This window comes from Euprymna scolopes, chromosome 6 (genome assembly GCF_053919585.1).
Source record: "Euprymna scolopes isolate OS-2025 chromosome 6, ASM5391958v1, whole genome shotgun sequence".
NCBI lineage: Eukaryota > Metazoa > Mollusca > Cephalopoda > Sepiida > Sepiolidae > Euprymna > Euprymna scolopes.
In genome coordinates, this window is record NC_136487.1 from 90,431,494 (window position 1) to 90,446,406 (window position 14,913).

The window sequence follows — 14,913 nt, forward strand, 5'->3', positions numbered from 1 at the left end:
TATAATAATGTAACAATAAACATTGAAATATAATATGTAACTATATAATAATGTAACAACAAACATTGAAATATAATATGTAACTATATAATAATGTAACAACAAACATTGAAATATAATATGTAACTATATAATAATGTAACAACAAACATTGAAATATAATATGTAACTATATAATAATGTAACAACAAACACTGAAATATAATATGTAACTATATAATAATGTAACAACAAACATTGAAATATAATATGTAACTATATAATAATGTAACAACAAACACTGAAATATAATATGTAACTATATAATAATGTAACAACAAACACTGAAATATAATATGTAACTATATAATAATGTAACAACAAGCAGTGAAATATAATATGTAATACTATAATTATTTAACAACAAACATTGAAATATAATATGCAACTATATAATAATGTAACAACAAACACTGAAATATAATATGTAACTATATAATAATGTAACAACGAACATTGAAATATAATATGCAACTATATAATAATGTAACAACAAATATTGAAATATAATATGTAACTATATAATAATGTAACAACAAACATTTAAATATAATATGTAACTATATAATAATGTAACAACAAACATTGAAATATAATATGTAACTATATAATAATGTAACAACAAACACTGAAATATAATATGTAACTATATAATAATGTAACAACAAACATTTAAATATAATATGTAACTATATAATAATGTAACAACAAACATTGAAATATAATATGTAACTATATAATAATGTAACAACAAACACTGAAATATAATATGTAACTATATAATAATGTAACAACAAACATTGAAATATAATACTAACGGACGTTAAGTATTAATTTTAAAATTCATCTTAACTCCTACAAATATATTTCATATTGCCTCGTTTAATTTGTTTTTCTTGTTTTATTTATGTACATTTATTTATTTGTCTCTATTTTTCTTGTCTTGCAAACGTTCTAAGATGAAATTCGTCACTCCCTCCTCCCCCGACCACTACTCGAACAGGCAAAGCACTACTCACTCATGCTATATTCAAGTAAACTAGTGATAAAAAAACGAATTATTCTCTTACATTAGATAAAGTTAGGACTTTATTTAAGTAATATACTTAATATGTACTATTACTATAAGTATACTATTGTATTGAAAATGTTTGCTTCCTTGCTAGCTAATCAAACCATCGAATATAGTTAGTCTTAGTTTCAATTATATTTGAAACTAAACTGCACCGTGACATTAGCTACGTCGCTAGGTCTATTACTGAATAGATACACAATGATTTGAGCTTGACCAAACTGACTGCATTAATTATTAATCCCGACGCGCCATGTACTAATAGTTTCTCTCATTACGGTACAAGCACCCCGGCTGGATTGCTATGTATATCCAATATGTACTTTGCCTCCAAGACGACTGCTTATGTCTGATTTGCATGTTAAATTTAAAAAAAAATTCTTTTTCACTTCTATAACTAAACTTTACTTGGCACTCAAAATTCTAATAATTAATTCTACTGTATTCTGTAAGTTTAATCCTCTCCTGAAAACTAACAATCTGCTCTACTCCCCAAACTGCCACTAACACTCATACATTACACCCGACTTGGATGAGGGTCCTTAACTTGTGTCCTTAACCTTCGCATGCTGACCGACCGGAAGTCATGATCACTAAACATCTGTACATTTCTACCCCTTAAGCATGCATTAGTTTATTCTTATCCAGTTAGATATTTACTAACAACTGTCTGTACTTAGATTTACAACTATCTATATTACATAGCAATAGCTGTCCCTTCCTTAGCTTTGCAATGTTAAATACAAATACTGAACTGATACTCTATAATGCAAAATACAACTTCCTAATTTTTAAACGAAAGCTGAAGATATCCTCACTAGAAATGGAAACATACTTAATACCTACAATCTCCATATATTCGCATCTATTGGAAATCTGCCCATGTATCTATTTACTGTAACTATAAATACTGTATACGACATAGCATATAATTTACTCCCAATTATACCTATGTACTTCATATCAAAAATGAAGTTACTTGTATCTATTGAATATACAACTTAACCCTCTTGCCATCAAAAATATCCAGAGCTTGTACAATTTATTTCTAGTTAATTCGTAATATCATGCCATTCTGCAACGCATTATCCTATTCCTAAGCCAACATAAAAATAAGAAAAGGAATTTTTTTCATCTAAAGTGAAAAAACAAACCATGTTAACTCCTTCCAACAGACCTGTTTGCAAATATAACTGCTTCCATTGCATGAACTCTTACTCACCCCCTCCTCCAGTAACAAACAATGAAATAGCAATGTCCTGTAATCACTTTGAGGAGTATAATTTTTCAGTAGATATATAACCTTTATAAACTAACCCAGTAACACTAACCACCAACGCGGGGTCGCAAAAATACCTGGATTAGGACCCAGGCGCGGGGAAAACCATCTCGGTGCTGATGAACCCGTTGGTCTTCCCCGGTCATCTGTCTAGGAGAAGGAAAACTCTGAAGCTAAACCTAAGGGGAGGAAGGCCTCTCCAGTCTTCGATTACAACCTTCCTAGAGCTGGTGACTCAAACAAATTACCGGTCTGCAAACCTAAACTGCTTAAGGAGTAGATAGGCACTGTCTATCGCCCGGCCTCCATATTCTTTCTTTGCCTATTAGCCAGGCGTAGAGGTCGAATCACAGGAAGTCGACAGACCTTCAGTGGTCGATCTTGTTTCCTGACTAGGGTAATGAAAAACGTTTTCCCCATTCCCGACACATCCCATCCCTTAAACTGGGCACTTGGGAGATCTTGAATGCCATAATGCCAGTACAAGTAGATTTAGTTGACCATCGTATGATGAGTTGAGGCTACCGGATAGACAGTTCCTGGCTGCTGTTCCCGACTGGTAGTACAGGTGTCCTAACTCTTTGGTAGCGCTTAGAGCGGCTGCTCCATCAACAGTTGTATAATATCGGGTTGTTTGTAGTGCCAATATCGCGCATGGAAAGGGACCCTGCACTCATCCCCGGTGGGCTATCCCGAGGCCATAATCCTAGTAGATGGAAGAACTGATGGTCTGCTTGTGTTGCATGTCTGGTATTCTGCATAACCACTTGTTCAGCACCCCTTACCTAAACTGAAACTCTTAAAAAAATGACAGTACAATAAAAAAAAAATTACGCTAAAACTAGGCCCAAACTCAATCAACCTGCCTTCTCCCTTGAGGCTTGCATTTACGAACATCCGTGGGCTTAGAACTAATTTAAATGTTGTTGAAGCATTTCTCCTAACAAACACCCCGGATATCTTAGCACTAAGTGAGACTAACCTACACTCCTCTATCCCCTCTAACTACTTTAACATGCCTGGATATCTCTCACTCTGCCGTAAGTACTCTGACAGACATATGCACGGGCTTGGAGTATATATTCGAAACACCCTCCCCTTGACTAGAGAAACTAAACTAGAATCGGACGATCAAGCCTTTATATGCTTTAAAGTTAACATGCAACATAACATTAGCTACTTTGATTTTCTCTGCCGCTCTCTCTCTCGACCCAGGACTGTACCCTAAAAAACAAAGTCTCTGACAGCATAGATACAGCACTTTCCCTTGACACTAGCGCACAAGTGCATGTATTTGGTGACTTCGATGTCCACCACAGCAACTGGCTTGGATTTTCTACTCACACAGACGCAGCTGGTACCACAACACATAACTTCTCTATATCTCATTCCCTATCACAGATGGTTACATTTCCAACCCGTCTCCCAGATCAGCATGAACAACACGCATCACTTCTAGATCTGTTTCTGACCACAGTTCCCGATGACTGTGTGACTAATGCCCACAGCCCACTTGGGAACGCCGATCATGCAGTGGTAATGGTTGAAATAGCCCTAAAGTTTAGAGCCAAAACTGAAGAGCCACTGTACAAAACAACGAGATATTATAAAAAGGCTGATTGGGAAGCCATCAGGGATCTCATCAGGGACGGCGTATGGCAAAATATCTTTTCACTTCCTGCTTAACATTGTGCAAATGAGGCCACTGAATGGTTCAAAACGGCAATTGAAGCACATGTTCCCACGCGCAAATTTTATAGCAAGCCCCACTCTCTTCAATGGTTTACTTCTACTTGTGCAGCTGCAATAGCGCAAAGGCAGCATACGTACCGCAGATTTAACCGACATAAGTCCAATTCAAACAGGCAGAAGTATATAGAAGCCAGAAGTAACTGTAAGAAAGACATAGCGACAGCTAAGAGAGAATTTACTGAAACCGCTAAAAAACGCATCGAAACACAGAAATTAGGAACCCGCGACTTCTGGAAAATCTACAGCAGTGTAGTAAATAATGGGCAATCAATAATTCTCCCACTATCCAACAATCATGAGGCTGTTTGCTCTGTAACTGAGAAGGCTAACATGCTTGTCAGTCGATTTGCCTCCAACTCCACACTGGACCCTGCCAACCACCCCCTCCCTGATTTTCTTTTGAAGACAGACGCCACACTAGACGATCTGAAAATCACCCTTTCTCAGGTGCATTCTATCATAAGAAATCTTGACACTGCAAAAGCATGTGGACCTGATCTCATGCCGGCTGTGCTATTAAAAAAGTGCTCCGCCGAAGTAACTTCAGTTCTCTCCAAACTTTACAACAAATACCTTTATGAATCCTGCTTTCCTGCCTACTAGAAAACTGCTTTTGTAGTACCAGTTTTAAAGAATTTGATGAGCCGTTCCATATAAGTTATCAAATTTACCGAATTTTCACTAATGATTACTATATTTTCCAATTCCTACTGTACACTCCTTAACCCTTATCCTTGAGTGGCCTCTTGGCTTTGATAATGCGGTGATTCCTGTGTAAAAAAAAGAAAAAAGAATACATGATGATCTTAAATGGAACAGGTACATCAAATCTATTACCAAGGCTGCTGGAAAAATGGTCGGATCCTTCTATCGACCCAGTAGATATCTCACTGCTGATGTAATTCTCTATCTATATAAGAGCCAGGTATGTCGAAGGATGGAATACTGTTGCCACATCTGGGCGGGAGCTGCTAGAAAGGACTTGGCCTGCCTTGATAGAGTTCAAAATAGACTTCGTAGTCTCGTAAGAGATATCCTTTTCTCTTCCCTACAACCTCTATCTCACAGAAGAGATGTTGCGAGTTTGTCTCTGCTGTATCGTTATTTTCATGGAAAGTGTTCGACTGAGCCTCAGTCTATGCCCCCCCTCGCCAAACCTTCACAAGAAACACTCGTCTAGCTGTAAACACTATCAATAATTCCCCCCACTCTTTATCTGTGCCTAAACCTAAACATAGATTCCATGAACAAAGCTTCTTTCTTAGAACTACACGCCTGTGGAATTGTCTTCCGTTTTCCTGCTTTCCAGCTGACTACAATATGGTTGTCTTCAAGTCTAACGTAAACAAGTTCATGATGAGCCGTCCCACTTGTTAACAAATTTACCGAATGTCTATTACTAACGATTACTACAGTGTCCAATTTATACTGTACACTCTTTAACCCTTTTCCTAGAGTGGCCTCTTGGCCTTGATAAGTGGTGATGCCTATTTAAAAAAAAAAATTCTGGCGAAAGAACTGACCCACTAAATTATCGCCCCATTAGCCTCCTCCCACTTTTCGCCAAAATATTTGAGACCATAATTAACCAAGCACCTTACAGATGCTAAACTTCTGACTAACCAACAATATGCATTTAGGCAAGCCCATTCCACAGCAGACATCCTCACTGTAATCTCAGAACGTATATACCAGTCACTGGACAAAGCAGAGGAAGGTAGATCGGTAGTTCTAGATATATCTAAGACTTTTGACAGAAGGTCTTCTCAGGGAAATCAGATCATATGGTATCACTGGAAGAATATATAACATAATTAAATCCTTCTTAGATAAGAGAAAAACCCAGGTTGTCCTCGACGGTCGTACATCTAAACAATATGATATAAATGCGGGAGTGCCTCAAGGGTCTATCCTTGGACCTCTGTTACTCCTAATATTCATAAATGACCTCCCTGACAAAGTTGTTTGCGAGATGGATATATATGCTGACGACACCACGCTCTATAACAGACACGACAGGAAAACAAATGAACACATGTCTAAAGAAATGGTAGAAACACTAGAGGATGACCTCCAATCTGTAGTGGAATGGGGACATAAATGGATGGTCACATTCAATGCTGCCAAGACTAAACTCGTTTTCTTCAATAATTACAAGAAACCTTCTCAACCACTAATAGCAATGGCCAGTGACTCCCTGTCTGAGAGTACATCTTTCAAACTGCTTGGCTTAACGTTCACAGGAAACATGAGTTGGAACAATTACATTGAGAGTATCGACAGGACCGCTGCGAAGAAGGTGGGTTCTCTCTACCGTACTAGAAAGATACTAACGCCCAAAAGTATCCTATACCTCTATAAGGCCACCATTCGTCCATGTATGGAGTATTGTTTTCATATTTGGGCTGGTGCATCTGCCACTAGTCTCTCGCTCCTAGAAAAGGTTCAAAAGAGAGTTGCCAATCTTATAGGTCCTGAACTGTCATCTAAACCTCAGCCTCTGTCCCATCGACGAAACGTTGCATCCCTCTACCTGTTCTACAAGTACTTTAACGGTGAATGCTCTGACGAACTGCAAGCACTTGTGCCCCCTCGACGTAAATACCCCCGACAAACCCGACAAGCAGCTTAATTCCACCCTTACACAGTACAGATCCCTAGATGTAAGAGAGTCTTCTACTCCCGTAGTTTCTTCCCCAGGACAGCTAGACTTTGGAACTCCTTTCCGGGTCCCTGCTTCTCCAACTTTACTGACATGCAGAAGTTCAAGTGTAACGTGAACCGACAGCTTGCTACCCAACTCCCTACACAGTATCCCTGATGCCTATGTCCCTGATAGTAGCCCCCTACAACAAGGTGGCAATGTGCCTTGTTTGGGGTGAAAATGTAATAAAAAAAATATACTAAAATATTTGAGAAGAAAAATAGGGAGACAATTAATTAATTAAACGACTCTTCCCGAAACCGACATGCTAGTATCAGGAAGTTTCATCGAATATCCTGCTGATTTGGCAGGCTAAGAGAAGGCTCCAGATGTTTCCCCTAATAGTGGCGATGAAGAGGCGCTCATAAAGTCAAGTTAATTCACGTTAGCCCCCCCCCCCCGGTGTGACGCGTTAATAACAGTCACAAGCTGTTGAGAAAGTTGCTCGTTGCGGTGCTTATTGCTCCACTCATCTCTACTGTGATTGGTTTAAACACAAATCTTCTGTGTTATTTGCAATGTCTACATATTTTCTGAAGTTCAATTGTTGCCGTGTAAGTCAGCTATATAGCTGTGTCATCCTCTTCATCTTTTCCTCCTAAGTAAATTCTGTTTGGCCTTAAACTAACCCTAGAGTCGTTGATTAGGTCATTAAACACCTAACAAATCAGACTTAAGTAAATACTGGTATTTTAGATGACGCATACCATAAAATGTAATGAGTTTGCAAATCTCCCCGTCAATCTTCAGGTTATCTGAAGCTGTCCAATTGATTCTATTAAAACTGTAGTTTACGTCATAAACGTCTGAGGTGTTAATGGCTTCTCTTCTGTTGGCAGCGTTTCGTTAAAGTTTTCAAGATGGTTGCGTACTCTGCGGAGAGCATTCTTTCTTCATCTTTCCTTTCATCGTGCTATGGCGAATTTCATAGCCTTCGTTGATATCAAGACATTTATACAATTCTTCCAATACAAAATTTCTTTATCACATTGCCCTCATTGGGGTGTATACCCGATGAACTAACGAATTCCAACTTCTTAAAAGAGGCCTTGGTGCATTTATCAAGTATGAAATATATGCCTTCTACGTCATTTCTAAAATTTACGTAAAGCAACATGCTTGAGATTCTTAAGCTATTAAATATTAAATGTGAGTTAATGAACGTTAGTTTCCCTAAGGCATTTTTCTATATACTTTAACTTGAAGAATACTCACCACAGAATGAGTAAAATGAATTCTTCGAATGGAACAGTTTTGCAGTACTTTTATGTCCCCTTACGAAGATGAAAAATAAGATTTAATGATAATAATCATTATGTCTGGAAAGCTTATTTAAATTTTGGTAAAAATCAATCACATGATTTTAATTCTAGAAAATGTATAAAATTTGCGGCTTAAAGTGTCGTAAGAAAGTGAAATTCAGGAAATCTTGCATCAGGCTCATATTATGTCTTCGCCTAAAATCCCTTTAAAACAATTCAAAGAAACTGAAATTTGAGGAATATTTATTTATTGATGTTTAATGCCTATTGCTCAGATTTCACAATTTTCATCCTGTTTTTACTCTTTGCCTAAAATAAAATTAAATTAAATTTAACTCAAATTTAGACCGCTTACATCTAACAGCCCTGTTACAAAATTGATAATGATCGGTTAATTAGTTTATGCGTAAATCCTGTACCTAAGAATATATATACACACATAAATATACTTAATTTATTTAGCACATTGTCCTCATTGGCGTGGATATGAGATTAACCGAGCTACCCGATAGTATGCGGGTAGAAAAATACAAGAAGAATAAAATTAAAAACAAATGATGTGTAAGTAACGAGCCGAAATGAATCGTGTATTCAAGCGAATAAGGCATGTATAAATTATTTAGTTGTAACATATTATATCCGAAGAAAGGAAAGGAAAAAGAGAAATTGTACAACACATACCTACCCGTTCAATCTCGAGAGACAATGGGTGCGAGGGTAGCTGCGCGTGGAATTGTGAAACAAGAGTTTCACAATCCCTAACAACATTTCCCCTGAGTCGGCACTGCCTGCTTCCAGTGGCAGGAAGTCCAGGACGATTGGAAACAATGCTGAGGTAAACGAAGAGCACAGTAGTACAATGGGGTAAGGAGTGGCTGGTTACTTTTAATGCATCTAAAACCAAGCTTCTCTCTTTACATCATCAACATTCTGATCCACATCTGGCATCAATTGAAATGAATGGCTCTCGTCTTCAGGAGGCCTCAAGTTTTGACAAGCTTCTTGGCTTGACCATTACTCCTGATCTTAAATGGATCACGTACATCAAATCTGTTGCCAAGGCCGCTGGAAAAATGGTGGGATCTTTCTATCGATCCGGTAGATATCTCACTGCTGATGCTATTCTCTATCTATATAAGAGCCAGGTACGTCCAAGGATGGAATACTGTTGCCACATCTGGGCAGGAGCTGCTAGAAAGGACTTGTCCTGCCTTGATAGAGTTCAAAATAGACTTCGTAGCCTCGTAGGAGGTGTCCTTTTCTCTTCCTTGCAACCTCTATCTCACAGAAGAGATGTTGCGAGTTTGTCTCTGCTGTATCGTTATTTTCATGGAAAGTGTTCGACTGAGCCTCAGTCTATGGTCCGACCTCGCCAAACCTTCACAAGAAACACTCGTCTAGCTGTAAACACTATCAATAATTCCCCCCACTCTTTATCTGTGCCTAAACCTAAACGTAGATTCCATGAACAGAGCTTCTTTCTTAGAACTGCACGCCTGTGGAATTGTCTTCCGTTTTCCTGCTTTCCGGCTGACTACAATATGGTTGTCTTCAAGTCTAACGTAAATAAGTTCTTGATGAGCCGTTTCATATAAGTTATCAAATTTACCAAATTTTCATTACTAATGATTACTATATTGTCCAATTTCTACTGTACACTCTTTAACCCTTATCCTTGAGTGACATCTTGGCCTTGATAATGTGGTGATGCCTATGTAAAAAAAAAAAAAAAAAAAAAACAACATACAAGCCCTGGTATTCTCAAATTGTCACTCATTTTAGTACTGGCAGGCTCAACGTCGCTTAACCTTGTTGACCTAACGTGAACCGGTGTGTCAACTTGATGATGCCGTATATAACACATACAGAATTATAACCCTGACAACTATGCAATAATACTTGAAACTAACCAAAGGCATGCACACTATTTTTAGATGTAAATTGCAATTGGCAATTTTAAACATTCATTTTTACAAGGCGAAAAGGAATTAACTATCCACATGACAAACACACTGAACCATATTTCTTTATATTCAAACATTGTCTTTAAAAATAATGAAATACCATAGTGTAATTATAACTGGGTGGATGGATGGATGGTGCAGTTTGCCATTTAATGCTTTATATTAATAAAATTGTATGAACACATATCGTGTGCCTGCGTTTATGCGTTTCTCTCCTTGATGTAATTTACACATTAGTATTTTTACTAGATTTTTTATCCCCGTTAAAAACGAGTAAAAGTTATAGCCCATTAATCAATTTATCGCGAATCAACTTATTTATGCGGGTATATATTCTTATGTACAGGATTTACGCATAAACTAATTAACCGATCATTATCAATTTTGTAACAGGGCTGTTAGACATAAGCGGCCTTAATTTGGGTTACATTGAATTTAATTTCATTTTAGACAAAGAAAGTAAAAACAGGATGAAAATTGTAAAATCTGAGTAGGAACGAATGCTATATGTCAAATTGGTGGTTGAATATAGTTAAATCTGTGCTCATTTTTTCATTAAATACTAACCCGGAGTAATCCCTATTAATGCCTAATTGTACATTAAAAGGACACCATAATAATTACGTTGCTACACCTTATCCTAGCAAAAAATTACAAAAAAAATAATTAACAAAATCAGCCATGTATTTTCCGAGAGTAAATGTGACTAATCCCTATTAAGCTGAATAGTTTTTTTTCTGTTTTTTTTTTACATAGGCATCACCACATTATCAAGGCCAAGAGGCCACTCAAGGATAAGGGTTAAAGAGTGTACAGTAGAAATTGGACAATATATTAATCATTAGTAATGAAAATTTGGTAAATTTGATAACTTATATGGAACGGCTCATCAAGAACTTATTTACGTTAGACTTGAAGACAACCATATTGTAGTCAGCCGGAAAGCAGGAAAACGGAAGACAATTCCACAGGCGTGCAGTTCTAAGAAAGAAGCTTTGTTCATGGAATCTACGTTTAGGTTTAGGCACAGATAAAGAGTGGGGGGGGGAATTATTGATAGTGTTTACAGCTAGACGAGTGTTTCTTGTGAAAGTTTGGCGAGGGGGACCATAGATTGAAGCTCAGTCGAACACTTTCCATGAAAATAACGATACATCAGACAAACTCGCAACATCTCTTCTGTGAGATAGAGGTTGCAAGGATGAGAAAAGGACATCTCCTACGAGGCTACAAAGTCTATTTTGATCTCTATCAAGGCAGGCCAAGTCCTTTCTAGCAGCTCCTGCCCAGATGTGGCAACAGTATTCCATCCAAGAAAAACTGAAACGGACAAACAGACAGACTTAGAGAAATATCACAAAGATTTATTTATACTAACTTTTTCGTGCATGATATTTTACAGAAATTCTACCTACCTGGTCACTTGTTTCTCGATTACATACCGAAAAGTTGAGCTGGCTTCCGAAAATGCCTATAACGGCAAATAATTGAGACAAAACATCTCACGATGTCCTTGACTTCCACAAAAATAAATTGATAAAATCAAAATGCATGACAACTTTTCTATATTGTTCTGGAGCAACAATATGCATGGAATCGATTATATATTGAAATTTTAAAATGCTATGGGAAAATAAAATGAAATATATTAAAAAATCCTATTTAAAAAAAAAAACAAATTCAAACGTGTTCTGTGCATCCCAAAACAAAGCAAATACGAGGACAAATTCGAGTTGACACCGGTTTTTTTTTTCACTTCCGGTTACTCACGCATGCACATTGAACTTGTAAGCGCACAGATAATCTTCAAAACTTTTTTTAATTATAATTATTGTGTTATTTAGCTCTTCGTGTTTATTTTAAGTACATTAGAAAAAACATCGCAGATATATTATTCTGTAAAGTAAATATATAAACAAGCGTTTAACAAATGTATAATTTTATTTACGCAATGTATAAACATATGAATTGCGAATTTTTGAATATTTTGTTGTAACATCGTTTTCTTTTTTAATTAAAACTATTCTGCATTTTTTCGTTTTTAGTATTTATTTAAGAAAAGGGGGTGATATTAGGAAACACTGTGTCCCTATTTACTCGTTCTCACCATGAGGGTAGAGTTCTGCGTTATTTTGTTAATATCTTTCCTACCCTCGGTAAGAAAAAAAAACCCTAGAAAGATTGTGGTGATTTTTATCCTTGTCCCAGTGTCAGTGACTCTTTTTGTGATCATTCAATGTTTAATATAGTAATCCAAAGATTTTTTTTTTTTTTTGCATTTTTAATAATCTCTTTCTCTCTCTCTCTCTCTCTCTCTCTCTCTCTCTCTCTCTCTCTCTCTCTCTCTCTCTCTCTCTCTTGCTTAACACTTTTTCGGGATCTACGTATCTTTAGATGAGGCAAAAGCAACCAATGTGAAAATTAGGACATTGTCGATGAGATGACGTTGCATTTTATTTAACTTAAACGAAAGGTAATATGTTTTTAAAACATAAGTTCGTTTTCTTTATGTTTTGTTTTTTTATTAATTGTCCCTTTCTTTCCTTTTTATTTTTTTATTCTCGCCCTTTCTCCATCTTTAATTTCTTCAGCATTTCTTCCTCTCATTTTTTACCCTTTTTTTCCTTCTTTATCATTTTTATCCTCTTCCTCGTCCTTTCACTTCGTCGTCTTCATAGCAAAACGTGACAAAACATGGTACACATGAATAACAATGGTGTGGGAATCCTATCATCATCGGTTATTACGCCCCGTAAGTGCATTCCATCGCAGTTAATACTAAAATATCCTACACTCGATATTTAACTTCATAGTCACTTATGTACTTTTCCCGACGTCTATCCAGTATCCTACGCAAACATTATGGGTAAAAACGTTCTAGGCACCTCAAATGCTTTTAATAAGTGGCTTAACTCTCATGTGCATAGAACCAAACTGACAAAACACATGTTCCGTATGAATTCCGGTTGCTCTTAATTGAAATGCCAGGTCGATTCCAAATAAAAGGTCGATCCAACATGCATTACTTATATGCGTAAAGATCCAGTAATATATTCGATAATACGTTACATCCAGTTTGAAAGTGCTTCGTTGATTAATCAACCAAATATGTTTGTATTTGTATTTCGAATTCTTCTGTACTAAAACACAAGCTGATATCTTATTAGGACCATTCAGATAAAGGAAGAAAGAGAATGCGGTACAATGCTTATTAATTAAATATATGAGATATATACAAAGCTATTTACCTTCACACGCAATCTGAATGTTTGTCCAAGGTCAGATATGGCAGCTATCGCCACAACCTCCTCTAGTTGGTTGTTCCACGGCGCAGAAAAATAGAGAATGTTGGCTTTCTTCTATCGAGCCGAAAGCGAAGATGGTGCATTGTATACGGGTGACCACGGACACTTCGAATTGATGCTGAAGTGAAAAATTCCTTGAAAAGTAAATTTGCATAGATAGATATAAATAATAGTGATGGAACGTTTCCAAAATTTTTTCCAGATTCCTATACAATTACCGATTCCGTTCTAAATTTCCGATTCCGATATGATTCCTGATTCCGATATGATTCCCGATCCCGATTCCGATTCTTTTAAAATTAATAAATACTTAGAGATTTGGTTTGTTTTGTTTGTTTGTTTGTTTGTCTTTGTTTTGTTTTTGTTTTGGGGGGGTTTTGTTTTGTTTTTTGTTTTGTTTTGTTTTTGTGTTAATATTCAAATTTCCGGGTAATTTCCGCGTATATTTTTTCTTAAATGTTTCTCTTGTAATTAATTGAAAATTGTAACGCAACAAAAGATTTATTTTGATTTTAACACAAACCAATTTGTATCAGCTCGTCGTTAGTGTACAACATGCTACTTGAAAGTTTTCATAAACAGTTGAAAATAGTCGACGATTAGTAGGCAAAATGAGAAAACGACGTAAGAATAAAATATTTAACAATGCCTCTTTCATTATTATGAACGAATTTCTAAATAATGTTACTATTATTAGAAAAACATTTTTAACAAGGGGAAGGGTGTGGGCTTTATTAACTATCCTGTGCCTTCTCTCTGTGAATGAAGTTAAAATTTTATTTTAATTATAAAAATTTGGTGGATTATTAAATTGGTTTGCTTTGCTGTAAACAAAAACAAAAACGAAATGCAAATAATAATAATAATAATAATAATAATAATAATAATAATAATAATAATAATAATAATAATAATAAATTTTTAGATTAACACTCTCAGCTAAATCCCCATTCCAAAAAGAAATATTACTTTCATAGGTGATTACGTGTGGAACCCTTTAAAAAAAACTTAACGGAAAGAAAAGCAATCATTTTAGTATTTAGAGTAGAAAATCAGTTTCAAATATGCATTTAACGTAAAAAATTCGGTAAATCTATTTTGAGACGCCAGGGCTCCAGATTTCAATCCGCCATTTTCGTTTGTTTAAAAATACACCAAAATGTACGCCAGTGCGCCAAATTTCATTCCATCAGAAAAAATATTTTCCTGGTACGCCATAGAAAGATTTATCAAAAAAGTTCATTTCGTTTTAGAAGCAAAACATCAACTTCAGCTCCGTTGCTGAATTTTTTAAAATAATAAACGTGTTTTTTTCATACATAATTATCTGCTTTTTGGCTAGATACATGCATAAAGATTCTTGTAAAAATAATTTTTTTTATTCATTAGAAAAATATTTTCCCGGTACGTCAAACAGATTAATCAAAAAAATTCATTTTGTTTTAGAAGCAAAACTAAATAATGAAGTGGAATTTTTTTTAATGATAAACATGGTTTTTCATATGTATTTTTATGTTTATTCGTTAGATAAAGTGT